The sequence below is a fragment of the Chiloscyllium plagiosum genome, unplaced genomic scaffold, assembly GCF_037043375.1.
Source record: "Chiloscyllium plagiosum isolate Xiang-an unplaced genomic scaffold, Cpla_swu_hap1 HiC_scaffold_11, whole genome shotgun sequence".
Taxonomy (NCBI): Eukaryota; Metazoa; Chordata; class Chondrichthyes; order Orectolobiformes; family Hemiscylliidae; genus Chiloscyllium; species Chiloscyllium plagiosum.
In genome coordinates, this window is record NW_028270149.1 from 52,564,036 (window position 1) to 52,590,827 (window position 26,792).

Sequence of the window (26,792 nt, forward strand, 5' to 3'; positions counted from 1 at the left end):
GGGCCAGTGTAAAAAATAAAAAAAATCCCAAAATAATGACAAATGACCAGTACTGTACTTTATAGCCCTACAATTGGGTTCTCCGGCACTGTTGAGTCAACAGTGAATGGAACAAAATACTTAACTTGGTCAAGGATGCCATTGGTTTCTTTCGGGGGAATGGGACCTGGGACAGAGTCATAGAGTCATAGAAATGTACAGCATGGAAACAGACCCTTCGGTCCAACCCGTCCATGCCGACCAGATATCCCAACCCAATCTATCCCACCAGCCAGCACCCGGCCCATATCCCTCCAAACCCTTCCTATTCATATACCCATCCAAATGCCTTTTAAATGTTGCAATTGTACCAGCCTCCACCACATCCTCTGGCAGCTTATTCCATACACGTACCACTTTCTGTGTGAAAAAGTTGCCCCTTAGGTCTCTTTTATATCTTTCCCCTCTCATCCTAAACCTATACCCTCTAGTTCTGGACTCCCCCACCCCAGGGAAAAGACTTTGTCTATTTATCCTATCCATTCCCCTCACAATTTTGTAAACCTCTATAAGGTCACCCTTCAGCATCCGACGTTCCAGGGAAAACAACCCCAGCCTGTTCAGCCTCTCCCTGTAGCTCAGATCCTCCAACCCTGGCAACATCCTTGTAAATCTTTTCTGAACCCTTTCAAGTTCCACAACATCTTTCCGATAGGAAGGAGACCAGAATTGGATGCAATTTTCCAACAGTGGCCTAACCAATGTCCTGTACAGCCGCAACATGACCTCCCAACTCCTGTACTCAATACTCTGACCAATAAAGGAAAGCATACCAAACGCCGCCTTCACTATCCTATCTACCTGCGACTCTACTTTCAAGGAGCTATGAACCTGCACTCCAAGGTCTCTTTGTTCAGCAACACTCCCGAGGACCTTACCATTAAGTGTATAAGTCCTGCTAAGATTTGCTTTCCCAAAATGTAGCACCTCGTATTTATCTGAATTAAACTCCATCTGCCACTTCTCAGCCCATTGTCCCATCTGGTCCAGATCCTGTTGTAATCTGAGGTAACCCTCTTCACTGTCCACTACACCTCCAATTTTGGTGTCATCTGCAAGCTTACTAACTGTACCTCTTATGCTCGCATCCAAATCATTTATGTAAACGACAAAAAGTAGAGGACCCAGCACCAATCCTTGTGGTACTCCACTGGTCACAGGCCTTCAGTCTGAAAAACAACCCTCCACCACTACCCTCTGTCTTCTACCTTTGAGCCAGTTCTGTATCCAAATGGCTAGTTCTCCCTGTATTCCATGAGATCTAACCTTGCTAATCAGTCTCCCATGGGGAACCTTGTCGAATGCCTTAGTGAAGTCCATATAGATCACATCTACTGCTCTGCCCTCATCAATCTTCTTTGTTTCTTCTTCAAAGAACTCAATCAAGTTTGTGAGACATGATTTCCCATGCACAAAGCCATGTTGACTATCCTGAATCAATCCTTGCCTTTCCAAATACATGTACATCGTGTCCCTCAGGATTCCTGCCAACAACTTGTCCACCACTGAGGTCAGGCTCACCGGTCTGTAGTTCCCTGGCTTGTCTTTACTGCCCTTAAACAGTGGCACCAAATTTGCCAACCTCCAGTCTTCCGGCACCTCACCTGTGACTGTCGATGATACAAATATCTCAGCAAGAGGCTCAGCAATCACTTCTCTAGTTTACCACAGAGTTCATGGGTACACCTGATCAGGTCCTGGGGATTTATCCACCTTTGCCCATTTCAAGACATCCAGCACTTCCTCCTCTGTAATCTGGACATTTTGCAAGATGTCACCATCTATTTCCCTACAGTCTATACTTTCCATATCCTTTCGCACAGTAAATACTGATGCAAAATATTCATTTAGTATCTCCCCCATTTTCTGTGGCTTTGCTGATCTTTGAGGAGCCCTATTCTCTCCCTAGTTACCCTTTTGTCCTTAGTATATTTGTAAAAACCCTTTGGATTCTCCTTAATTCTATTTGCCAAATCTATCTCATATCCCCGTTTTGCCCTCCTGATTTCCCTCTAAGTATACTCCTACATTCTTTATACTCTTCTAAGGATTCACTCGATCTATCCTGTCTACACCTGACATATGCTTCCTTCTTTTTCTTAACCAAACCCTCAATTTCTTTAGTCATCAAGCATTCCCTATATCTACCAGCTTTCCCTTTCACCCTGACAGGAATATACTTTCTCTGGATTCTTGTTATCTCATTTCTGAAGGCTTCCCATTTTTCAGCCGTCCCTTTACCTGCAAACATCTGCCTCCAATCAGCTTTCAAAAGTTCTTGCCTAATACCATCAAAATTGGCCTTTCTCCAATTTAGAACTTCAGCTTTCAGATCTGGTCTATCCTTTTCCATCACCATTTTAAAAGGAATAGAATTATGGTCGCTGGCCCCATAGTGCTCCCCCACTGACACCTCAGTCACCTGCCCTGCCTTATTTCCCAAGAGTAGGTCAAGGTTTGCACCTTCTCTAGCAGGTACATCCACGTACTGAATCCGAAAATTTTCTTGTACACACTTAACAAATTCCTCTCCATCTAAACCTTTAACACTATGGCAGTCCCAGTCGATGTTTGGAAAGTTAAAATCCCCTACGATAACTACCCTATTATTCTTACAGATAGCTGAGATCTCCTTCCAAGTTTGTTTCTCAATTTCCCTCTGACTATTTGGGCGTCTGTAATACAATCCCAATAAGGTGATCGTCCCTTTCTTATTTCTCAGTTCCACCCAAATAACTTCCCTGGATGTATTTCCAGGAATATCCTCCCTCAGCACAGCTGTAATGCCATCCCTTATCAAAAATGACACTCCCCCCTCCTCTCTTGCCTCCCTTTCTATCCTTCCTGTAGCATTTGTATCCTGGAACATTAAGGATCAATTCTCTGGAAACTGATGTAGATCTTTTGAGGAATTTATCCAAATTGATTCTCTGTCCCTTTGTCTGGTATCTACATGGTGGTTACAGTGTAAAAATGCCAGCATTATCACAAGCAACGTGACTAACTCAATTTTAGAAAAATTAAAATGGAACTCAGACATAATTGTTAATCTTGGCCAGGACAGAGTATGGTACTGTTTTCAACGAATTCCAAAGAAACCTGCTAAAGGTGAAATAATTAATTTTGTCACCACCAGATTCGTGGAGTTCACCTCTTGGACTGATAAAATTAATCTGTACCACTGCTCCATGGACACAATCTCCATGATCACAACTGATACATAATCCAAAAATTAACATACCAGCAGTTTTTCTACCGCCAGGCCTTCCTCCATCCTGGTCTTAAGGTTTAAATCAAACAGATTCCACTAGGACATTCCTAACTCCGAATATATAGCAGTAATCAGAATAGAGAATAGAAGTGTTGGTGGCCTGGTCAGAATCAAAAAAGATAAGGAATTGTCAGCAGCAATCAGAGGTGTTAAAAACCTGGAATGGGAAGTGTAGCAGCGTTGAATAGTGGGGATGTGTGGATGTCAGTAATTGAGGGGAGGAGAAATGGTGACCAAAACGGTCTGTGCAGTTTGAAAATGGGATTTGAGAAGCCGACCTTCTCTACCCGGCTCTCAATAACTTGTTTGAGATTTTTGAATAGGTGACAGAGAAGATTGATGAAGGTAGAGCAGTAGACATCATCTATATGAACTTCTACAAGTTTCTGCATTGTAGGTTGGTTAGCAAATTTAGATCACTTGGATTCCTGGGGGAAGTTAGCCAATTGATGCAAAATTGGCTTGAAGGTAGGAGATGGAAGGTGGTGGTAGAGCATTGTTTTTTGGACTGGAGGCCTGTGACCAGTGGTGTGCCAAAAGGATTGGTGTTGGGTCTGCTGCTTTTCATAATTTATATAAATTATTTGGATGTGAATACAGGAGGTAAGGTTCATAATATTGCAGATGATACCAAACTTGATGGTGCACTGGAAAGAAATCAGGAGTATTATTCTGGAATAATTATCCTCTCCCCAGGTTAGGAAGTATAAGGCAAATTGTAACATCTGCACCCTGGACTCAGAGGAGAGAACTATGCAGATTTTTGAAGAAAATTGAGTGATTTTCACACTTTTGCAGCAAAAGGCAGAAAAACTTGTATGTAAATACTGTCTTTCATATAACAGATACTCCGGGCGCTCTACTGGAGACCTGAGGACACCTCGGAGAAAGTGGGAAAGATCTTACTGTGGGACTGATGCAGTAGTTCAATAGATAAGGTTTAAGGACGTTTTGTACAGCTGGAAAAGGGAAATGATGGGGCAGAAGAGTCTAGTAAGCGATTTGCAAAATGAAGGATGTGCTGCATTGGGCAATGTATCTAGTCCATATGACGTACAAATTCACTAAAATAAAAAGCAAAGACTACAAATGTTTGAGATCTGTTAATACTTCATAAAACGCAGAAGAGTAAGTTAAGGAAAGCGTTGGATGAAAAGAGGCCACTAAGCCTTTAAACTTTCTCCCTCTTACCTAATAATTCTTTTATGTTGAAGAGTTTGCTTTTGCCCTAATTATTTATTTTCTGTTTGATCAAAAATGGTTTTCCAACCACTGTTACAAATTTGCTGCCTTTTTATTAATTCACAGAATTGTGTTTCTCAATCGCATCATTATTTATTGCTCTTGAGAAGGTAATGGTTGTAACTACACCAAATCGACCACTGCAGCCTATTTAATATAGGTACACTCACAATGCTATTAGGAAGGAAGTTTAGGATTTTGATTCAGTGATACTGAAGGTACAGCAATATATTTCCAAGTCAGAATTTTGAGTGAATTGAAGGGGAATTTGCAGGTGCTGCCTTTGTCCTTTCAGATGGTCGTGGTTGTGGGTTTCATTACCATTATTAAAATAGTGTCCTTTTTTATTTGCTTTTTTTCTCATTTCTTAGGTATTTTTAAAAAATATATATATATATAATTGTAAAGACACATTTTGATAATTTCCTTTAAAATAAATATTCCAATAATTTGTTGTATTGTGGTTTATATTTTTTCTTTTAATTCCCATATAGCAGCAGTGACAGGAATGTGATCCAGAGGTCACTATGATCCAGTTCTCCTCAGAAATCCTTGGTGGGCCTACTGACCCAGCTGCGTCTATAGGGTTTAATTTTCTGCTCATCAGTTCTGGATGTTAGCAGGGATGATACTCCGAGAAGGGAACAGAAATGTTTAACAAAAACAGGAAAATTAATTTTAAAAATAAAATTCCAAAAGGTATTTTCCAAAAGTAACTGGCTGCAGAGTAAAATTAGAGTTCATGGTCTAATAGTAGAAGTTGGACGCAAAATGGACTGAATGACAGGAAACAGAATTTTAATAAATGTTTATTTTTCATAAATAATGAGGGCCCCTTGAGAGTGGTGTTAAAACCATTGCTTTCCCCTCTCTGTTAACAACCTGGGCTTGGATATGCAGGACAAAATTTGAAAATTGTGCAAAATCTTGAAATAATGCGAAATGTAAGGAGGATTGTGTTCAACTTTGAAAGGACATAAGCTACTGGATGGATGTACAAGTGACAAATGAATATGAATGCAGCAAATTGTGCAGTGACTCATTTTGATAGGAAAAATGGGAGCAGGTATTATAAGGTAAAGGGTAAATTCTGACAGGGAATGTATGTGTACAAATCATTGAAGATGCTAGGGCAGATTTTGAGAGCATTTAATTAGTCACATGGGATCCAGGTCTTTCTATCTCGGGACACAGTGTACAAAAACTAGGAAGTTATGCCAAATCTGAATGTAACACTGATTTAGCTTCAACTGGAGCATTTCATTCAGATCTGGGCACTTTAGGGAGGGTTCAAAGCCGTTAGACAATGCAGGAAATATTCACAAGAATAGTTCCTTTGATGAGGTACTTCATTTATATGGATGAATTAGAGAAACTGCAACTGTTCTTCTTGAAGAAAGTAATCTTGATAGAAGATTTCGGTGTAGTTGTTCAAAATCATGAGGTGTCCAGACAGAATAGATTGGAAGAAACTGTTCATATGGATGGAAGGATTTAGAACCAGAGGACACAGATTTTAAATGTCTTGCAAAAGAATCAATGGCAAAATGAGGAAAAAACTTTTTTTAAAGCAGTGAGTGGTCAGAAGTGCAATACGAGAGAGCATTGCTTTCAAGAGAGAATTGAGTAAATATCTAAAGAGATAACATTCACAGAGCTATGGGGAAAAGTTGTTGAAATAGAACTAGATGAGACGGTGTGTTCTCTAGTGTTTTTATATTCACTCTGATAACGTGACCTCTGAGACTGGGTTCTTACTGAGATTAGGCATCAGAAGATTTATTCATAGAGCAGCGAAATATTTTTCAACTCTATCACAGTCATTGGTATAGTCTGCACTCAAGCTGGTTTATTAACTGACTTTCCTCATGGGTTACATAGTTCAGTAATAGGTATTCAAGATGGAGCTGATGTCTTTATACAAGAATATCACATAGCATGGATTCCCACTGATGTCGTCACTTAACAATTAGAAAAAAGTGTAATGTCACAACATTCCCCCCCCACTTATCGCTCATGGAATAGCATTTCTCCCATGAGAAATATGTACAATATACAGATCAAAATAACAGATACATTTACACACATTCTCTTTACACATGGACATAATGCTTTGGTGGGTATGTAATGGAACCAAATTAAGTTCTTAAACAGTTCTCAGGATGTGGTTGTATAATTTCATGCTGTTGTGTGTTGTTTGCTATTGTAGATTGGTGGGACTGTTCGCTGTGGACATATTGTTATCTGGAATGAACACAATAGTTTCAGTTTCTAAATTATCATTTTGAATTAATTGTTCATTACCAAATGCAATTCATATGTGTCTTCTGTTCCATCTCCGTGTATGACCATTGCTCATAACAATGTTGGAAAATATAGGCTGAGAACATTTTCAGTGTCCTTCTATGTATTCAAATGTTGCCCTTATTGTCTCGTACTCTCACATTTTGACTTGCATGAAGTGAAGTCCTTTGAACATATCCCTGCACCATTCTGTCTCCTCTTTCCAGCAAGGAATCATATGCACCTCGTTGATTAGAAAATGTGTGAGATAGAAATACCATATAGGCTTCTTTTCCAAACATGAGAGTTGCAGGTGAGAGTGAGACTTTGCCTTGAGGTACAGCTTGAAGTTCAACACAATGATCCTGAAATCTTGCTGAATTGCCTTGCACTTCATGGTCATTGCTTTAACTGTGTGTATAGTACATGCTGCCTATTAGATTGTGAATATTACAGAAAATAATACAAAATAATAAATAATATAGAATATACTGAATTCCCCATTTCCTGCACAGATTTTGGAATGGCTTACTAATGATCAGAGGACCACTGACTGACATGATCGATGATGGGTGCTGAACATAATGAAGATAGCAGTTAATCTGTCAATGACTCTGATTCCTGCTTGGCTTATCTGACAAAAGAAAATTTGGTAAAGTAATTTAGCAGTCAGATATAGTCTTGAGCATGGACCTGAGATAGATCTGCAGCAATCATGGACCATGATTCGAGAGAATTTTATGTGGAATTGTGTTTTATGTTGCTGGCATTGACAAAGTTGACATTCTTTACACATTTGTATCAACTGATCTATATCTTTGTTGATGCTGTGCCAATAGACACATTTATGTGTCAGTCCCTTGGCTTTCTATGTGCCCACATGACAAATATGGAGATAGTTTAGCATGACTTCATGCAATTTTTAAAAATTCATTTATGGGATATGGGTGTCACTGCCTGGACCAGCATTTATTGCCCATCCCTAATTTCTTAAAAGTGGTTGTGAGCTTTCTTCTACAAACCATCTGGTGTGGGTATATTTACAATACTGTTAGAGAGTTTCAGGATTTTGAGCCAATGATAGTGAGGTATGATATATTTCTGAGATTGGTAAGTGACTTAGAGCTGATCTTAAAAGTCAAGACAGCAGATACATGGGAATGCCACATCTGAGAGATGGAAGTGGTTTTGGGTTTGGAAGATGTGGTCGAAAGAGCCTTGGTGAATTTCTGCAGTGGGTCTTGTGAATTGGTACACACTACTGCTACTGAGCATGTGTAGTGGAGGGAGTGGCTGTTTGCAGATGTGTTGCCAATCAAATGGGTTGCTTTGTCCAGAATGGTGTCAAGCTTCTTGGGTGTTGTTGAAGTTGCACCCATTCAAGCCAGTAGGGAGTATTCAATTACACTCCTCCTGACTTGTGCCTTGTACAGGATGGACAGGCTTTGGGGAGTCAGGAGGTGAGTTACTTACTGCAAGATACCTATTCTCTGACCTACTGTTATAGTCACTGTATTTATATGGCTAGAGCAGTTCAGTTTCTGGTCAATGGTAACTCTCAATGTTGATACTGAAGGATTCAGCACCACAATGTCCTTGGATGTCAAGGGGCATTGGTTAGATTTTCTCTTGCTGGAGATAGTCTTTGCCTGGCACTTGAGTGACATGAATGTTACTTGCCACTTTTCAGCCCAAACCTGAATATTGTCCAGATCGTGTTGCATTTGAACATAGGCTGCTTCAGTATCTGAGGAGTCATGAATGTTGCTGAACATTGTTCAATCATCAGCAAAAATAATCATTCTGACCTTATGATGGAGGGAAGGTCATTGATGAAGCAACTGAAGATGGTTGGGCCTAGGACACTACCCTGAAGAACTCCTGCAGAGAAGTCCTGAAACTGAGATAACTGATCTTCAACAACCACAGCCATCTTCCTGTCTTCCAGGTGTGACTCCAACCAGCAGAGAGTTTTCTTCTTGATTCCCATTGACCCCTATTTTGTGAGGGCTCCTGGATGCCACACTTGGTGGAATGCAGCCTTGATGTCAAGGGCTGTCACTCTCACCTCTGGAATTCAGCTCATTTGAACCAAGGTCAGGAGCTGAGTGGTCATGGTGGAACCTAAACTGGCTGTCACTGAGCAGGTTATTGCTGAGCAGGTGCTGCTTGATAATACTGTTGATGACACTTTTCTTCACTTTATTGATGATCGACAGAGGACTGATGGGGCAGTAAGTCATTCAGGTTAGATTTGGCCTGGATTTTCTGTACAGGATAATGGGCAATTTTCCACGTTATCAGATAAATGCTCGAATTGTAGATGTACTGAAACAGCTTAGCTAGGGGATGTGGCAAGTTCTAGAGCACAAGCTTTCAGTAATGTTGCTGGAAAGATGTCAGTGTCCACAGGTTTTGCAGTTTTCAGTGCTTCCAGCCATTTGTTGATATCATATGGAGTGAATCAAATTGGGTGAAGACTAGCATCTGTAATGCTGGGGATCATTGGAAATGACTGAGATGGATCATCCACTTGGCACTTCTGACTGAAAATTATTGCAAACATTACCTCTTTATCTTTTGCACTGATGTGATGGGCTCCCCCACTATTGAGGATGGATATAATTGTGGAGTCTCCTCTGTCAGTGATATATTTAATTGTTCACAGGACTGCAGAGCTTAGTTTGGTTGTGGTGATTGTGGAGTTGCTTAGTTCTGACTCTCACTTGCTGCTTATGCTATCTGAAATATCTCTTTTCTTGTAGCTTCACCAGTTTGATGCTTCACTTTTAGATTTGCTGTTCCTGTTATACCGTCCTGCCCTCTGCATTGAACTAGGGTTGATGCTCTGGCTTGATGATAATGCTAGAGTGGAGGGTGTGCCACGCCAAGAAGCTGCAGATTGTGCTGGAGTATGATTTTGCTGCTGTTGATGGCTCATGGTGCCTCATGAGTTTTGTAATACCAGACCTATCAAAGTCACACATTTAGCATGGTAATACAACCACATAAAATGACGCAAAGTATGAAGAATGTAAAGACAGGACTTTGTCTTCACTAGGATTGTGCAGTTGTCACTCTTACCAATACAGTTGTGGACAGATGCATCTGCAGCTGGCAGATTGGTGAGGATGAGATGCAGTATGTTTTCTCTTTTTTTTTTTGTTGGTTCCCTGACCACCAACTGTAGACCCGAGTCAGCAGCTTTGTCCTTTAGGACTTGACCATCTTGGTTAGTAGTGCTGCTGCCAGCCACTCTTAGTGGTGGATGTTGAAATTCCTTACCCAGAGAATGTTCTGTGGCCTTACCACCCTCAGTGTTTCCTCCAAGTGTTGTTCATCAAAGAGGAGTACAGGATTCATCAGCCAGGTTTCTATGACAGTCTCTTGGTTTCCTTGTCCATGTTTGACCTGATGCCATGAGATTTCATGGAACCTAGTTTCAATGTTAAGGATTCCCAGGGAAAATCCCTCCTGAATATATATATCACTGTATCTCTGCTTAGTTTATCCTATCAGAGAGGATGGAGTGTGATGGTGTTGTCTTGTAATTAGTATTTGCTTTCCCTTGGAATTGATGTTTCTTGCTAAGTCTAACTCAGCTCTAAATAGCCAAGAGGCAAACTTATTCAGGAATCCACTTAATGTGTATAGGCATTTGCTAATAATGATACATTTCAGCTCTTGTTACTGGTCTTCATCAGAAGTAGCATTTTGAATTTAGCAATCTTGATTATGATTAGAGTGGATGGATTCAGTTATTTTGTCTGTGATCCTTCATGTCAAAGCAGATGTTTTTTGCTACCTTATGAATCATTATGATGTGAAGATTCATGCACATTGGTAGACCAACAATGGCTGGGCCACTTACTTTGACAATGTAGAAAATTTCTGGGGTCCATTCAGAAGAACCATATTGACATTTGAGACTCTCAGTGCCAATACACGGAATCTCAGATCCATTATAGGCAGTGCACTTGTCACATGTGGACTTCAACACTGTGCCATCTTCCTACGTACAACTCACTCTTAGCAATTTCAGTTCATGTGGTCCATTTTTCTGCGTTCATAATGAATTCCCCAGCTCTTCTAACTTTATCAAAATGATGTGTCAGATTGGCCACATGTACAGTTTGATTAAGATCTGGAAGCAGCTTTGTTACAGGCATTTCCTGAAATTTATCTGTATGTTTGTGTTTCAAGGCTATAACCATTGTGATATTCTTTGCGTTGGGTACTGTCTGAATCCTTTTTTGTGTGTTGTTGTTCAGCTTTGTGCTGTTTCTTATGCAGTTCCTGATAATTAGATTCTGCACATCCTTGCTTAGTATCCTTCAGCTGACACATTTTGTAGAATTCTGGACACTCAGTGTTCAATAGGATAAAGCATACTTCTTGCATTCTTGTGTGCTTTATTGACTTTCTTTGTCATTACTACTGTTGTATTCAAACACTTGATGATATTGCTGACCTGCAACATTGGCTTCAAACTTTCATTTGTCTTCCAATCATCTGTTAAAGTTGTGTCCTTTAGCTTTCACTCAGAGTATATTTTCAGAATGACATGATTGGTTTTCAAGCAATTACCACTTGATGAAGTCATACCATGCACCCCTGTGCAAACAGAATTTCACTCAGTTGCTTCTCTTAGGACATAAAAGCAAGTCTTGAATTCTGAAGTTTACCCTAACCTTGAGCTGATCTTCAACGAGTTTAAAGAACTTTTCAGGGTTTTCTCGTAATTTTTGGAGAAAACGAAGGAATTAATTCTTCTCAAACTTTCATTTCTGAGAGCAATGAGGAGTTTGACCACTTTCTTGTTCAACTGTTTGTTTGTTAAAGAAGTGGAGTATCATCTTTTGTTTTAATAATCAGAACTGCAGAGGTGAGAAGCTTGCCAATCCATATTATGAGGTTTGTTTACCATTATGGCTGATGTATTAAATACTTACTGTATCTTTATTATATTTACATTTTATGCCTACAGAATTGTTGCTGTGCTTTAACATACCAGTTGAAATGCATTGTACTTCTTTACAGATATTTCTTTTCTAATCAGTGTACTGGAAGAGAAATTGCAGCTGGATACTGTGTTGTAAATCAGTATTTGTTGTTGACTGTGGATTACTTAAGGTGGGCTTAAAATGGCCATCATTTACACCAAATAAAAACAAACTGGAATCCCATGCATCTTCACGCATTTTGCGCCTCATCCCTAAAATTAAAATGGTAGAATTGAATGATGATTTGACAGAGGACAATATTCTGTTTCATGCTCTGGTTAGGAACCACTATTGCTTCTGAGATTTGTTGCATTGTCAAGAAAATACTGTCATTCTTCTGCCATTAGGCCTGGATTGATTCAGAAAACAAAAACGCTGAAAATCACAGCGGGTCAGACAGCATTCATTTGAGAGAGAGCAAATTAACGTTCAAGTTTAGATGAAAGTGCATCAAGGTGGATAAAGCCCAGGAACGTGATTAGGTGTATCGTAGAATTCTGTGGGAAGCTAGGGAAGTGATTACTGGTTCCCTTGCTGAGATATTTGTATCATCACTAGCCACAAGTGAGGTGCTTGAAGATTGGAGGTTGACTAACGTGATGCCAGTACTTAAAGGTGGTAAGGAAAAGCCAGGGAATTCTAGATCAGTAAGCCTGACATCGGTGGTGGGAACATTGGTGGAGGGAATTCTCAGAGACAGGATGTACATGTATTTGAAAAGGCAAGGACTGATTAGGGATAGTCAACATGGAGTTGTGTGTGGAAAATCTTGTCTCTCTAACTTGATTGAATTTTTTTGAAGTAATAACGAAGATGATTGAGGGGTGATCTATATGGACTTCAGTAAAGCGTCCCACAATGTTCCTCTTGGTCGACCGGTTAGCAAGGTTAGATCACATGGAATACAGGGAGAATTAGCCATTTGGTACAGAATTGGCTCCAAAGTAGAAGAGGATAGTGATAGAAGGTTACTTCTCAGACTGGAGGTGTGTCACCAGCGATGTGCCACAAGGATCAGTGCTGGATCCAATGTGTTTTGTCATTTATATAAATGACTTGGATGTGAACTAGGTGTGGTTAGTAAGTTTGCAGGTGACACCAAAATTGGCAGTGTAGTGGACAGTGAAGAAGTTTACCTTACAGTACAACAGGACCTTGATCAGATAGGCCAACAGGCCGAGGAATGGCAGCAGGAGTTTAATTTAGTTAAATGTGAGGTTTTGCATTTTGGAAAGACTAATCAGGGCAGGACTTAAACACTTAATGGGAAGATCCTGGGGAATGTTGCTGAACAAAGAGACCTTGGAGTGCAGATTCATAGTTCCTTGAAAGTGTTATTGCAGGTAGGCAAGGTAGTGAAGAAGCCATTTGTTATGCTTGCCTTTGTTGGTTAGTGCATTGAATATAGGAGTTGGCAGGCTATGTGGCAGCTGTACAGGACATTGATTAGGCCACTTTTGGAATCCTGCATGCAATTCTGGTCTCTCTCCTATAGAAATGATGTTGTGAAACTTGGAAAGATTCAGAAAGGATTTCTAAGGATGTTGCCAGGTTTGAAGGGGTTGAGCTATAGGGAGAGGCTGAATTGGCTGGGGTTTTTCCCCTCAAGCACTGGAGGCTGAGGGGTCACCTTATAGGGGGTTATAAAATCATGAGGGGCACGGATAGGGTAAATAGACAATGTCTTTTCCCTGGGGACGGGAGAGTGGAAAACTAGAGGGCATAGGTTTAGGGTGAGAGGAGAATGATTGATTTAAAAGGGACCTAAGGAGCAACTCTTCTATGCAGAGGATGATCCCTGTATGGAATGAGCTGCCAGCATTTGGCCCATATCCATCTAAACCTTTACTATTCATATCTCCATACGAAAAAAATACAGAATTTGTACTTTTGTCAGCTATTGTGTTACTGTTGCTAGAGAAGGATTGAATGTAAATGCTAAGATTAGGTTTCGCTAGGATTTCTATCGAATTGATTTGCCTGCCATTATTCCCAGCTTAAACATTGATTAAACATTAGAATAGAGCGACCTTAGTCACATTTGATCCCCTGTTAAAATGTATTTGAGGAAAAGTCCACAATTTAAAGAGAGGAAGAGAGAAAATTGAGAGCAAAGATAATCATTCACAGCTAAAGACTTAAAGTATCTGCACCTGGGCACCTTGTTTCTAAGATAGTAGTAAGAGGCAACATTACAAATTTTTCACTACACTCAGTCCAGTGCAAGTGACAATAAAGGCTATTCTAATTCACAAATTCAGCATTTTCTCATGGAAGTTCCAGCAAGATATTAGGTTTAATGATCATTCTCGAGATTTTGATTCAAAATTCAAATTCAAATATTAACTTGCCTTTTGTCTTTCAACGACTAACATCTATGTATTTCCATCTTGTTTTTATAAGTAATTTTAACTGAGTGAAGATAACTATCTTTCTTGTCATTGTAAATATTTTATTCAGCAGGTGAGAATTCAGTAAAGTTGCTTTATGTGGTTATCTTTTCTATAGACTGTTGTGAAACATCATGATTTATTCTGTATATAATACAAAATGTGACTATGGTGCTTGATTGTTGTAACTTGTATCATGAACTTAAGGGAGTTTTACCCTAGATTTGACTATGCTATATCCAACTCGAAGTGCTGGATCTAAAGTAGGAGATATTCCATTCTTCAGTCTCATTTGTCAACTTGACAAAAACAAGCATCAAAGTTGCTTGTTTGTCTTAAAATCCTAGTTAATTAAGGATGAAAAAGAACTTGTCATCCTTAACCACTACACATGACTCTAAGCCCAAATTATATGATGTGCTCTTAGAACTACTAGGAAAAGGCTATACATTTTTCCTTCATCCCATTTCTCACATCTTAAAGAAATAACAAAAATCTCAAGTGTTTCATGCACCTAATTTTATTTTATTACTTCATGAAATGCGAGCATCACTAGCTAGGCCCAATATTCACTGCTCATTCCAAATTGCCATTGAGAACATGGCGATGATCCCCCTTCTTGAATTGCTGTAGCCCATGTGGTGCAGTGACACTGACAATGGTGGCAGCTGTGTTAGACAGTGACAGTGAAGGAATGATGATATAGTTCCTAGTCAGGATTTTATGTGTCTTGTAGAAGAACTTTCAAGTGACCGTACTCCCATTCACATGCAGCCATTGTCCATCTCGGTGAATGAGATCATTGGCTGGGACGGTGCTGTCAGAGACGCTTGGGTGAGTTGCTGCATTGAATGTTGTATTTTGTTTTAAAAAAAAAACCCCACACTACCACCTAACTGCGGTATTGCTTATTTTTCCTCAGCACCCATGTTGTGTGTGTGTGTGCAGGTGTGAGACACAGTGAAAGACAACAGGTGTACTGATCTTTATTCAATTTTCACCACCAGAAAGACAACACCAAAGTGGCCAGTGACAGGTAGTGGCCTTTTCATCAAAAGCCAATGCTGTGTGATCAAAACGTTAAAGGGGAGGGCAGGGATTAAATCAAAATAGAGTTGGAGGAGGAAATAATGCACTCCACTCCCTATGATGCCCATCTTTCCCTGAAAATCTCAAGGGTGTTGGTGGATAGCGCGTGCTCCTTCTCCAAAGATACCCGGGCTCTGACATACCCATGGAAGGGGGTCAGGCAGTCGGCCATAATGACCCCTTTCACAGCCCGCTGCCTGGACCTATTTATGGCCAATTTGGCCAGGTCCAGGAGGAGATCCATGAGGAGGTCCTCTGACCTACTCTCCCTCCTCCGCACCTGGTGCCCAAAGATCAGGAGCATGGGACTGAAGTGCAATCAAAAAAAGAGAAGGTCTTTAAGGAAATCAAAAAAGGGGTGCAAGTGCCCACACCCAATATATACATGGTCCACAGCTCCACAAAACGAGCAGTTGGGCTGGGAGTCCGTGAACCACCACAATCTGCGCTTGCAAGGGACCACTGCGTGCAGCACCCTTCACCCCAGATCCTCGAGATAAAGGAGGAGGACTCCCATGTAGAGAGCCCTCCACTGGGGATCCCCACCGCCAAGGGCACACCAAGGTGTGTCCGGGTGGTAGATGAGGGAAAAGAAGTGGATGGTGTGCAGCAGCATTCTGTACAGGGCCCGCCATAATACATCCCCAAAGGGGACAAAACTAAAACTCCGGAGGCGGCTCAGGTTTAGATTTTTAGATTAGATTCCCTACAGTGTGGAAACAGGTCCTTCAGCCCAACCAGTCCACACCGACCCTCCGAAGAGCAACCCACCCAGACCCATTCCCCTAACTAATCCACTACACTATGGGCAATTTAGCATGGCCAATTCACCTAACCTGCACATCTTTGGACTGTGGTAGGAAACCGGAGCACCTGGAAGAAACCCATGCAGGCACTGGGAGAATGTGCAAACTCCACAGACAGTTGCCCGAGGCAGGAATTTAACCCGGGTCCCTGCCACTGAGGCAGCAGTGCTAACCACTGAGCCACTGTGCCGCCTCCGTTGGTACAGGCTCCCGCAGGAAGTACAGGACCTTGGGGCCAATGTGAAATTCCATCCGGGCAGGGCTGAGCGCAGACAGGATTCCACCGCACACCTGAGCTCCATTCTTCAGCTGGTGCACTATGTTGGGTCCGAGCACCACCGTTTTAAGGCGTCGAATGGCAATGGCCACAAACTTGACATCTTCCGCTGCCCTGCTTGCTATATCCTGTGACAGTGTCCAGCCCAGACTCCCGCCACCCAGCATGCCCCTGACCCTGGTCACCCTCGCAGCCACGGCCCTCCCCTATGAATATTGTATATACTCTTTGTTGCCAGTGTACACCTATGATTGAAGGATTGAATGTTTCAGGTGGTGTATGTAGAACCGAATAAGTGTGCTGGAACGTCCTGGATGGTGTCGAGCTTTTTGTTTTGTTGAAGTCACAGCCATGGAGACTATTGCATTATATTCCTGACTTGTATCTTGCAGATGTTGGACAGGCATTGCTCAGACATGAGGTGTGTTATTCATTTCAGAATCCTCAGCCTGTGAAATGCTGTTGTAGCCACAGTACTTTACATGGCAGGCCCAATTCAGTTTCCAGTCAATGGTAACCTACTATGTGTTGATAATGGGGGAAATCAGCAAAAGGTAATGACATTGCATATAAGTGCATGATTGTTAGATTCTCTCTCTTTGGAAATGTCCTTGCCTGGCACTTGGTGTGAAAACTGTATACCACTTCTCAATCTAAGTTGTCCAGGTCTTGCTGCACATTAGAATGGACTGCTTCAGTGTTTGAGTATTTGCAAATGGTACTGAACATTGTGCAATCGTCAACAAACATCCCAACTCTGACTTCATGATGGCTGGAAGGTCATTGATGAAACAGCTAAATGTGCTTTGGCCTAGAAAATGTGTAATGATAACTACCTATGAAACATAGGAATAGATGTTTATACTCAGACTCCCAGTTTGCATATTTACCTACAGTGAAACCTTGATTAAAATCAATTACCCTAGTTCCATTAAAAACAACTTTATTAACTGCATTTTCAGAGAATTCCACAGGGCCCTTTTGTTAATTTTTGACAAAAGGCACTTCTCAATTGCTATTTTTTTTTACAAATGGTTCAATGTGTAATACCAAAATGACAATGCTATGCTATGCTAAAGATCTGACATTTAAGATTCAAAGTTACAGAAATTAATTGACAGACACTGGAGTATAAATATGGAACTCTTTTAACTGTGAATTGAATGAAGGTCTTCACTCTTAAAAACACTGGAAATGAGGACTACCTCATATGATCCAAAGACTCTATTGCAGAACATTCACACAACAATAAAGTTTTTCTGAATGTTTCTCCAACCGTGTGGTGGCATTGGTTATATGAATAAATCAACATTTACATTTAAAAGGGAATTGTCAACATAAATGTCTAAACGCTCAATGGCACAAAATAAATGGTAATTTGAAGATCATGAGACTTACTTACAATTTATCAGTGACTTTGTGTTTAAATCTTTCTTGTGACAGCTTCTTTAGTAAAACAGAATATAAGTGCGACATTCAAATGAGGACATCTGAGATTTGATTTCTGTCCAGTTGGCTAATATCAGTAAGTTGTGATCTACATTTGGCTTCAGCACCCTAGGATGAGAAGCAGAAAAATTAGACAGGATTCTGCTCCTCATTGCTGTTCATTGGTATCTTTGAGAAAAGGACATTAGATGAGAATTGGATTGGATTTGATTCTCTTTTGGTAAAGGTGACTGTCACACTTACACTTTAAGCTCATCCTAAACAATATCATTTCAGTAGAAATGCTGTAAGATGACAGGTGTTGTTTGAAATTTATTTTAACTAGAGGGTGTGATTTTTGGAGAGAAGAAAGTAAGGAAATCATCTCCCACAAATGATGAACTGTTCAAAAATGTGGTTAGTGAGATGTCACTAACAGACTTGCAGTGGTAAGCACCTATGTATAAATACTTAGTTTGTGTGTTGCTTCCACTCATCTATAGAGTCAAAAAGATGTACAGCACGGAAATAGACCCTTCGGTCCAACTCGTCCATGTCAACCAGATATCCCAACCTAATCTAGTCCCATTTGCCAGCAATTGGCCCACATCCCTACAAATCCTTCCTATTCATATACCTATCCAGATGTCTTTTAAATATTGCAATTATACCAGCTTCCACCACTTCTTCTGGCAGCTCATTGGTGTGTTTGTAAATCCCAATATTCAGTCACCATATTTTATAAACTTAAACATAAGCATAATACTTGACCACTGAATTAAATAAGGGAATATTTTGACATAACAGCTACAGCATTGCTTTTCCATGTTCCAAAGCACAGGAGACACCCAAGATTATCTTGCGAGGCAGGAGCTATAATTAAGAATCAAATCATGAGACAAAAATTTCCAAAGCTTGAAAATGGGTTCCAGGTTCTAAGTGAAGGTTGGATTTCACATTCTAGCTTTGCATTGACTCTTCTGCAAATTTGTATGAATATCATATACATTTTTAAACTGTAGGTCTGCACATTTTTGACAGACACACGTTTAGATTTACAATAACTTCCTTATCTCAAATCTTGATCGGCCCTCCTGATGGACAGCAAAAGGCAATGAGGTTAAAGGGGAGAGGTGAATTGAGGGCAGATGGGGTTGGAAGGAGAGGAAATGGGAGATTGTGGTAAGAATAGAGCACAAAGATTCAGGCTCCTTACTACATTCTAAGAACACACGGCCACACAAGTGAGAAATATTAAGAGTTGAGTTCTCTTTCCTGTTTACAAAGGTAGATTAGTATTTTCAAGTGCCAATTTAGTAGTGAGAGCGAATATTAACATCTAAGTTTCTTATCAGGTCGCACTTGATCCTGGTATAATTGGCAATCAGTCATATTTAGCTGATACAAATGTATGTCCCCTGTAAGCTAAATAGACAATATTGAACTAGATGTGAACTGTAATTGCAGGACGGGGTAGACTCGATGAGGACTAACCTGAGAAATACGGTGGCAATGTGCTGATTTGAAAATGACAGCGTGCTCTGATTACGGTCAGATGGTGTGTCCTTTGGCTGTCCCTCACATTTGCGAGAATGTAACTTTTTTTGGAGCGTCGAGCATACAGTCGGCGATGTTTTAATCTGCTGATTATGAGTACCAGAAATTCCGGGTATGGGTCGGTGGGGAATGCAATGGTGAGAACAAAAAGATTTTTTAATTTAAAAAAATGCACCGTGTAAATGCGATGGCGAATATAACAGGAGGAAGTCACTCCTGAATAGCCATCCGTGGCATTTTTGGCCTGGAGTATGGGAAGATGGTTTGCGCAGGGTTCAGTGGGTTTTCGAGATGTGACCGTGCAAAAGACAGCAGCGGCGCTAGGACCCTGGGGACGCGACTGCAGTGAGGAGTGGTGGAAATGTGCGCAGCAGACAGCGATATGGAGCGAAAGTAAACTCGTTCCTGGCTTCACATGTTATTGTATGCGTTTAAAACAAAATATCGACCAGCACAGCCCCAGCTCGGTGCTTCCGCACCGTCGGGACCCGCACTTTCAGAAGCCCGGGAGCTTCGGATCGGATCTGGATCCGGACCTTTGAACGGGGAGCAGCAGCAGCAGCTCCAGATCGAATCCCAGGTAATCTGTTTTTGAAATAAAGAGGCTGAGCTGTGTCTTGTGGCCGGGAAGCTGATGTGCCACCGTGTACCCCTGAGTGTCTCTGTCTCTTCCCCCCCAAGCACCAACAAAAGCAGCAGCCCCTGGCTTTGAGCTCCCTGGGGGCCAGCTTCGCCAATGTGCTCCCCGCTTCACTCGCTGCAGCTTGCTCCTCTCTCTCTCTCTCTCTCTGATTCCGGAGTGGACCCGTGTACACCGCGAGGGAGAGAGAGAGAGAGAAAATATACCAAAGCCGAGCGAAATATTTGACAATGAGAGAGGCTGTTTGAAAAATACAAGTTTAAAGGCTCCGAGCAAGACATTTAAAAGGGCAAATGCCCAACTTCCGGGAAGCAACTTATTCCCACATTGCGCGGTTGTTTTATCTATTTTCTACAAGACGGAGGCTGGAATCTCCCTCCCGGAGAGATTCGGCAGGCTGCTCCGTGTCGTGTGAATGAATAGTTTGGGTGGATTGGCATCTGCAGTTGTGGAGGAGCCGGGCCCCAGGCTGGAGGGAGTGAATTGCCTGTCAGGTCAAAGGGGCTGCAGCCGGGCTGACCGACATCCTTTCAGTCTCTGCTCCCTGTCTCGTCCTTGAGGGGCTATTCAGGGAATCCCCAGAACGATCACAAATGTTTCCAACAGAGAAGCAACGAGAGCCAGCAAATGATAACCACAGGGGCAGTGTCAATTCCTTTTTTTTTAAACACACAATATAATGCAACCCCCCCCCCCAAACAAGTATTCCACTTTGTTCTTTGAAATGTCAATTCCGAGAGGGTCCAGCCTGATGTTTGCTGAGAGTTGTGGGTCTCGGCTTCCCGGAGTGCTGTTTTTATAAGGTCCAGCAGCAATGACCCCCCCGCCACTGGGTGGGAAGAGGATGTGACGGATTATTTAAATAGCCTTTTGGGCGCTCGCTATTCCGTTCGAGGATAGTAGAGACGGGCAGAAATATACCTTGCTTGAAACTCCCCAGATATCCACGGTGTTTCGGAACACTCAACGCCGTGTTTGTTTTAAATTTAAATTTAAGACCGCCTCCTAATCCAATCCGGGCCAGGCAGCAAGTCCCCTGAATTCATTCTTCGGTGTGTGGCCTTGTGGTGCAAGCGTATCCCGGTCAATTTAGAGAAAGTTTTCAGATTGGATTAGACCTTTTACACTGGTTTTCCGATGCTGCTCAAGCTGGTAGTTTGGGGCAAGTGCTACACTTGCTCTTAAGGTCATTGGGGAAGGGGTCAGTCAGGCAGGTATCTCGGTGCTTCCACCTGTAAAGTGTACCTGTTACACGAGAATCGGTTGGGAACATAACTACCAAGCCCCGTGTTAGAATAGCGTGCCATAATCAGCTGTCTAGGCCTAAATATTTAAAAAAAGTCACTTGCGCCCGATATTCGCAGTTAATGCTCAATATAGGTTTATCAGGCGAACCGTGTAAAGTGTTAAAAGTACTCCGCATCATTGCTCATCCACATTATCCTGGATAAAGCTAAGTAGCTTGCTTGGTCAATTCAAAACGTTTTCAAGAGTCAATGGTTTGGTGTGGGCCTGAAGTTACAAAGAGGCTAAAGGAGGTAAAGCACTACACTGCTGACCACTGTACAGCCTCAATAATTAAATAATATTATTAATGGTTTTCCTTTAGATGTTGCACCCCACCCCCACCACTTCAGATTCAGTGTCATCACCTCAAAGATCCTTTCTGGGGAATTTTCTCCATTCTGACATGGGACGTGAGCGTTGCTGGCTGGTCAGCATTTATTAGGAAAAAGTGAGGACTGCTCCTCGGATGCTGCCCGACCTGCTCTGCTTTTCCAGCACCGCACTCTCGATTCTGGTCAGGATTTATTGCCCATCTCAAATGCTGTTGTGAAAGTGGTGGTTAGTCACTTGTTTGACCTGTTGCAATACAGCTGCTACAGGCACTCCCATGGTGCAGTTCAGAAGGGAATTCTAGTACTTTGATTCAAGCTGTTGTCTACTACTTAATGTGCAATGATAGTGAAGGATGCAAATGTTTTAAGTTGGTGAATGGGGTGCCAATCAAGCAGGGTGCTTTGTCCTAAATATTATAAAGCTTGATTATTGTTGGAGCTGCGCTCATCCCAGTGGAGAATATTCTATCACACCTGTGTCTTGTAGATGATGGACAGGCTTTGAGGAGTCATGAGGTCAGTTACTGTCTGCAGAATTTCTAATTCCTCATAACCCTTGGTTCCATACTGATCAAAAATCTATGTCAGCCATGAATATACTTAATGGCACAGTCTTGACAGTCCTTTTTGATAAAGAATTCCACAAATTCTTTACACTTTGAGAGAAGGAATTCATCCTCACGTCTGTCCTTAAATGGGTCCTTACTTTGAGATAATGCTCTCTGGTCATAGTCTGTTGCACAAAGTTTCTTCATTTGGAACCTTCACGGATCAGATTTCTCGAACATTCCCCTGCTCTCTTCACCCCCCCCCCCCCCCCCCCCCCCCCCCCAACATAACAGTGGGTGTACACACACCATGTGAACTGCAGAAATCCATGATCTTCTGAAAGGGTCTGGCAACATTGTAAGTGATGTTTGGATCCCAGGACTGAGTTTTTAACAAAAAAACACATACAAACCCTTGTCCATCAGTCATGGGATTTCGTGTTTCCTGCCAAATTAGTGAAACTTTTGTCAAAGGAACACTGACATCCTGTGCAATTGTGACCATGGCAAACAATCCATCCTAATGCTTCTCATCAACCTTTGACATGGTTGACCACACTATCCTCCTCCAATGCAACTCCTCCATCATCGAACTGGGCAGGTCTGTATTTACCTGGTTCCGTTCATATCTTTCCCGTCATAGCCAGAGAATCACCAGCAATGGCTTCTCATCTGACTCCTGCAATGTTAACGCTGGTGAGCCCCAAGGATCTATCTTTGTTTCCCACCTATTTCTTTTGAAAGCTAGTGGAAGCTGATTCCATGAATTATTTTTAAAAGGGAATTGGAGGGGTGCTTGAGCAACTTACAAGGTTGTGGGCAAAAGTTGGCATGTAAGATTAAGCACAGTGTCCTTTCAAAGAGCCAACTGAGGAATGATGTGCTGAAATGCATCTTGTGTTTTATCAACACACATACCATCCAAAAATTAAATTTCACCAGTATGTTGATAAAATCATACACTACCTCATCACCACCCACTCAACCTGACCAATGTCTTTGAATTGTCATATTTCTCGGCTGACATCCAGTATTGAATTAACAGAAATTTCTTCCAGTTAAATATCAGGGACACTAAAGTCAATGGGCTTTAGTCCCTGTACTTCCTAGCCATCTCCTTTCTTTTGCTGGCAGATTGAGAGTGAATGACTCTGTGTGCAATCTTGCTGTTGCACCTGACTCTGAATTGAGCTTCCAACCACATATTCAACTGAGCACCCATTTCTACCTCATAACACTGCCGGATTCTGTCCATGCCTCAGTTAATCTGCTGTTGAAATTCTTCATCCATCTACTTGTTACCATTGGACTTGATTATTTTTCTGTGCTTCGAGCTGGCCTCCCAAGTTTCACCCACCATAAACTTAAGTTCTTGCAAAGCTCTGAATCAAAGTCCTGTTCACTCATTATCTACTGTGCACATTGACCGATATGTGCCTCCAGTTAAACAGTGATTCACTTATAAAATTTTCATCTTTGCTTGCAGTTTATTCCAAGGCCTCAATCCTCCACAATCCTCTTTAAAATCAGTGTTTCTTCAATTCTGGTTTCTTGAGTATCTTGATGTTAACCTTTCCACCTCTCGCATCAGTGTATATCAATTGCACTGCAGCAGCTCACCCAGGTGCCCTCAAATGCAACTTCCATACTAGTGACCTCTTCCATCTCGAAAGATAAGGGCTACAGTTACATGGGAACACTACCACCTGCAAGTTCCCCTCCAAGACATACAGCGTTCTGATTTGAAATTTTATTTCATTTTTGCTGGGTCAAAATCCTGGAACTCCCTTCCTACAGCACAGTTGATGTCCCTACAACCCAAGGATGGCAAGAGTTCAAGAAGGCAGGGCATCTCCACTTTCTCAAGAGTTTTACAATGGACATTAAATGCTGGCCTAATCAGTGATTCAGGTCAGGCAGCATCCAAGGAGCAGGAGAATCGATGTTTCGGGCATAAGCCCTTCTTCCTGAAGAAGGACTTATGCCCGAAACGTCGATTCTCCTGCTCCTTGAATGCTGCCCGACCTGCTCTGCTTTTCCAGCACCGCACTCTCGATTCTGGTCAGGATTTATTGCCCATCTCAAATGCTGTTGTGAAAGTGGTGGTTAGTCACTTGTTTGACCTGTTGCAATACAGCTTATGCCCGAAACGTCGATTCTCCTGCTCCTTGGATGCTGCCTGACCTGCTGCGCTTTTCCAGCAACACATTTTTCAGCTCTGATCTCCAGCATCTGCAGTCCTCACTTTCTCCTAATCAGTGATTCCTATGAATGAATTAAAAAATACCATTGCAACTGTGCCTTTAGGTACCAAGATCCTAAGTTCTTGAATTCAATACCTCAACCTGTCCAATTTTCTCTCCTTCTTTAAGATACTTCTTAAATACTTATTAACTGTCTTATGTGGCTTGGTGTCAAATATTGTTTGAAAATGCTCTCAGGAAGTGTCTTGAGACATTTCACTCATTAAGAATAAATGCGGGTTGTTGTTGCAAAAGACATTAATAGTCTAGTTTTGTTTTTCCCAACATCAGACAAGTTTATGGTCACTTTTAACCAGTACATTACATGTACCTGCAGCATGAGATGAATATACCATGTTATTTGATGGTAGTCCGAATACATGCTAAATGGTACATTGCTTTAAGAGTAGAAGCTCGGGATAGGATATTGCACAGAAGAAGCTTCTGAGGGGAATGTAAAGGACACTGGTATCTGACCATAATCCATCCTTTCAAAAAAAAGTAGACCAAATAATGTTAGTAAAAGATCAATGCTACTCAGAAATGAAAAGTAAATATATTTTTGATTTTCCTTTCAGGGTCCAACCTTGCTTTAATGCTTGAACTTCATTAAAACATATTTAAGCTTGTGTTAATGACCAGTTGTTGAGCAAGATTTTTCAACATATTTTGGTACCAGAAAGACTACCTCAAATTGTATTCTGTGAAGATTAGATGTCAAGTTATTGCAGCCATTATTTTGGGTAATACCAGTCACATCAATGTTGGTAGGTGAGCCTTGTTTTCAAGATGCTTGACTTCAAAGCCTTTGTCATGTTCCTTTCTGGCTGAGGTTCCACGGGCTCTCTGGCTTCTTACAAAGAAAGAGAACAACTTCCTTTCCTTTTACCTGCAATGCTGGGATGACTAAGAAGTTTTCTCAGCTGTGATTATCATAGCACATATCTCCATCCACTAGGACACATAACCCCAGAGCTGGAACAGGCTTTTAACCTCTGTTCTTCTGTATTCTTGAAAGGGGAAAACACAAACATATCTCTACCCAGACTGCTCTCTTTTCTCTCATTACGTTCACAATCTGAGATAACACACAGCAGATTGCAGTTCAGTTTGCAGTGCATTTCTCTTTTTGAAGACTTTTACTTTGAAGCTTTCTTGATATCGGTCTAGTGTGACATTCCATGTTCGGTCTCAAGGCTGAAGATAATTCATACAGGCCTTCCAGACAGTCACTGACTTACACCTCTTGGAATTTTAATTCTTAGTCTTTTGGTTATTTTTTTAAAATTTGAGTTGTAATTGCCAGTTCAATGTATCTGTTGGTGATCTGCAATTATAATGCAGTCATGACAATTGGTAATCAGCGTGTCCATGGTTTCCACACAGGATGTTTGAAGGCCAGTAAACCTCTATGGTTGTATTGTGGAATGGAAGATGCTTCAATATCATAGTAGGCCTTCAGCCTTCACACTAGATAATTCAACATACCAAATATTGTATTATCAATCAAATGCTTTCAGAACTGTGGAGGAAAACTGAAACGAATAGATACAATGAAAAAGTTTTAAATCTGTTAAAGTGCTAGTGTAGATGCATGTTAAGTTCCACCTTTAGAATAGCTTATCCTCTATTCACTTTTAAGGTGCAGTTAGCATAATAGATTTTTCATGTCAGACACATTCTAAAGATAATTTTGTAAGCAGTGAAATAACCTTGTATTTCTGCTGACATTTTTTACATTGTAGATTAGTGAACACCTAGCCATTCCAATGCTGTTATATGATGTAATTTTCACTCTCCCCTCTATTAGTTGCTGTGAAACTACACCAGTTGTTGCTCTTTCAGTCAGTCCTTCTAATTGAAAATTCCTTCATCTCAGTTTTGGCCTTAGTCTTATCAGACCAAATTTGTTGACTTCCTTAGAAGTCCATTTTCAACGATACAGCTCTCACATTCTGCCAATTACAATTATTTTCCAATAACTCACATTGTAACTGGGCTTTAGTCAATTTACACTTTTATTGATCGTTTGCTGTTCAAGCTGGTATTCAACACTCTTAAGCAGTAATTTCAAAAAGATCTGCTACTGTGCCTCGGTCAGATTGGTTGCCGTTGCTATGAGGGATTATTAGTTCAATAAGCAGTTTAAAAAATGATTCTTAAAACCCAACACAGAATAATTAATATGCTGCAATAGTATCTCTGACATCCCTTTACTTTTTAAATACTCCTTCGCGTTTAACTCATTGTGCATGCATCTTGATCTTTTATTGAAATTGCAGTTTTGGACCCATCTGATTTGTATCTGCTTTCCTTTAGCCTGGTATTGGGGCCATTATTCAATTTTCAGATGCGGT

At 41.2% G+C, this 26,792-nt stretch overlaps 1 protein-coding gene across 1 annotated transcript in view; it reads left to right on the forward strand.

Moving 5' to 3' along the window:
• Positions 1–19,546: 19,546 nt before the first annotated feature.
• The window catches only part of bcorl1 (BCL6 corepressor like 1), a 265,520-nt gene continuing 258,274 nt past the window's right edge, over positions 19,547–26,792 (forward strand). The window contains exon 1 of the mRNA XM_087992055.1: positions 19,547–19,965. The gene's annotated coding sequence lies outside the window, so the exon portion shown is untranslated. The remainder of the gene's footprint in view (positions 19,966–26,792) is intronic.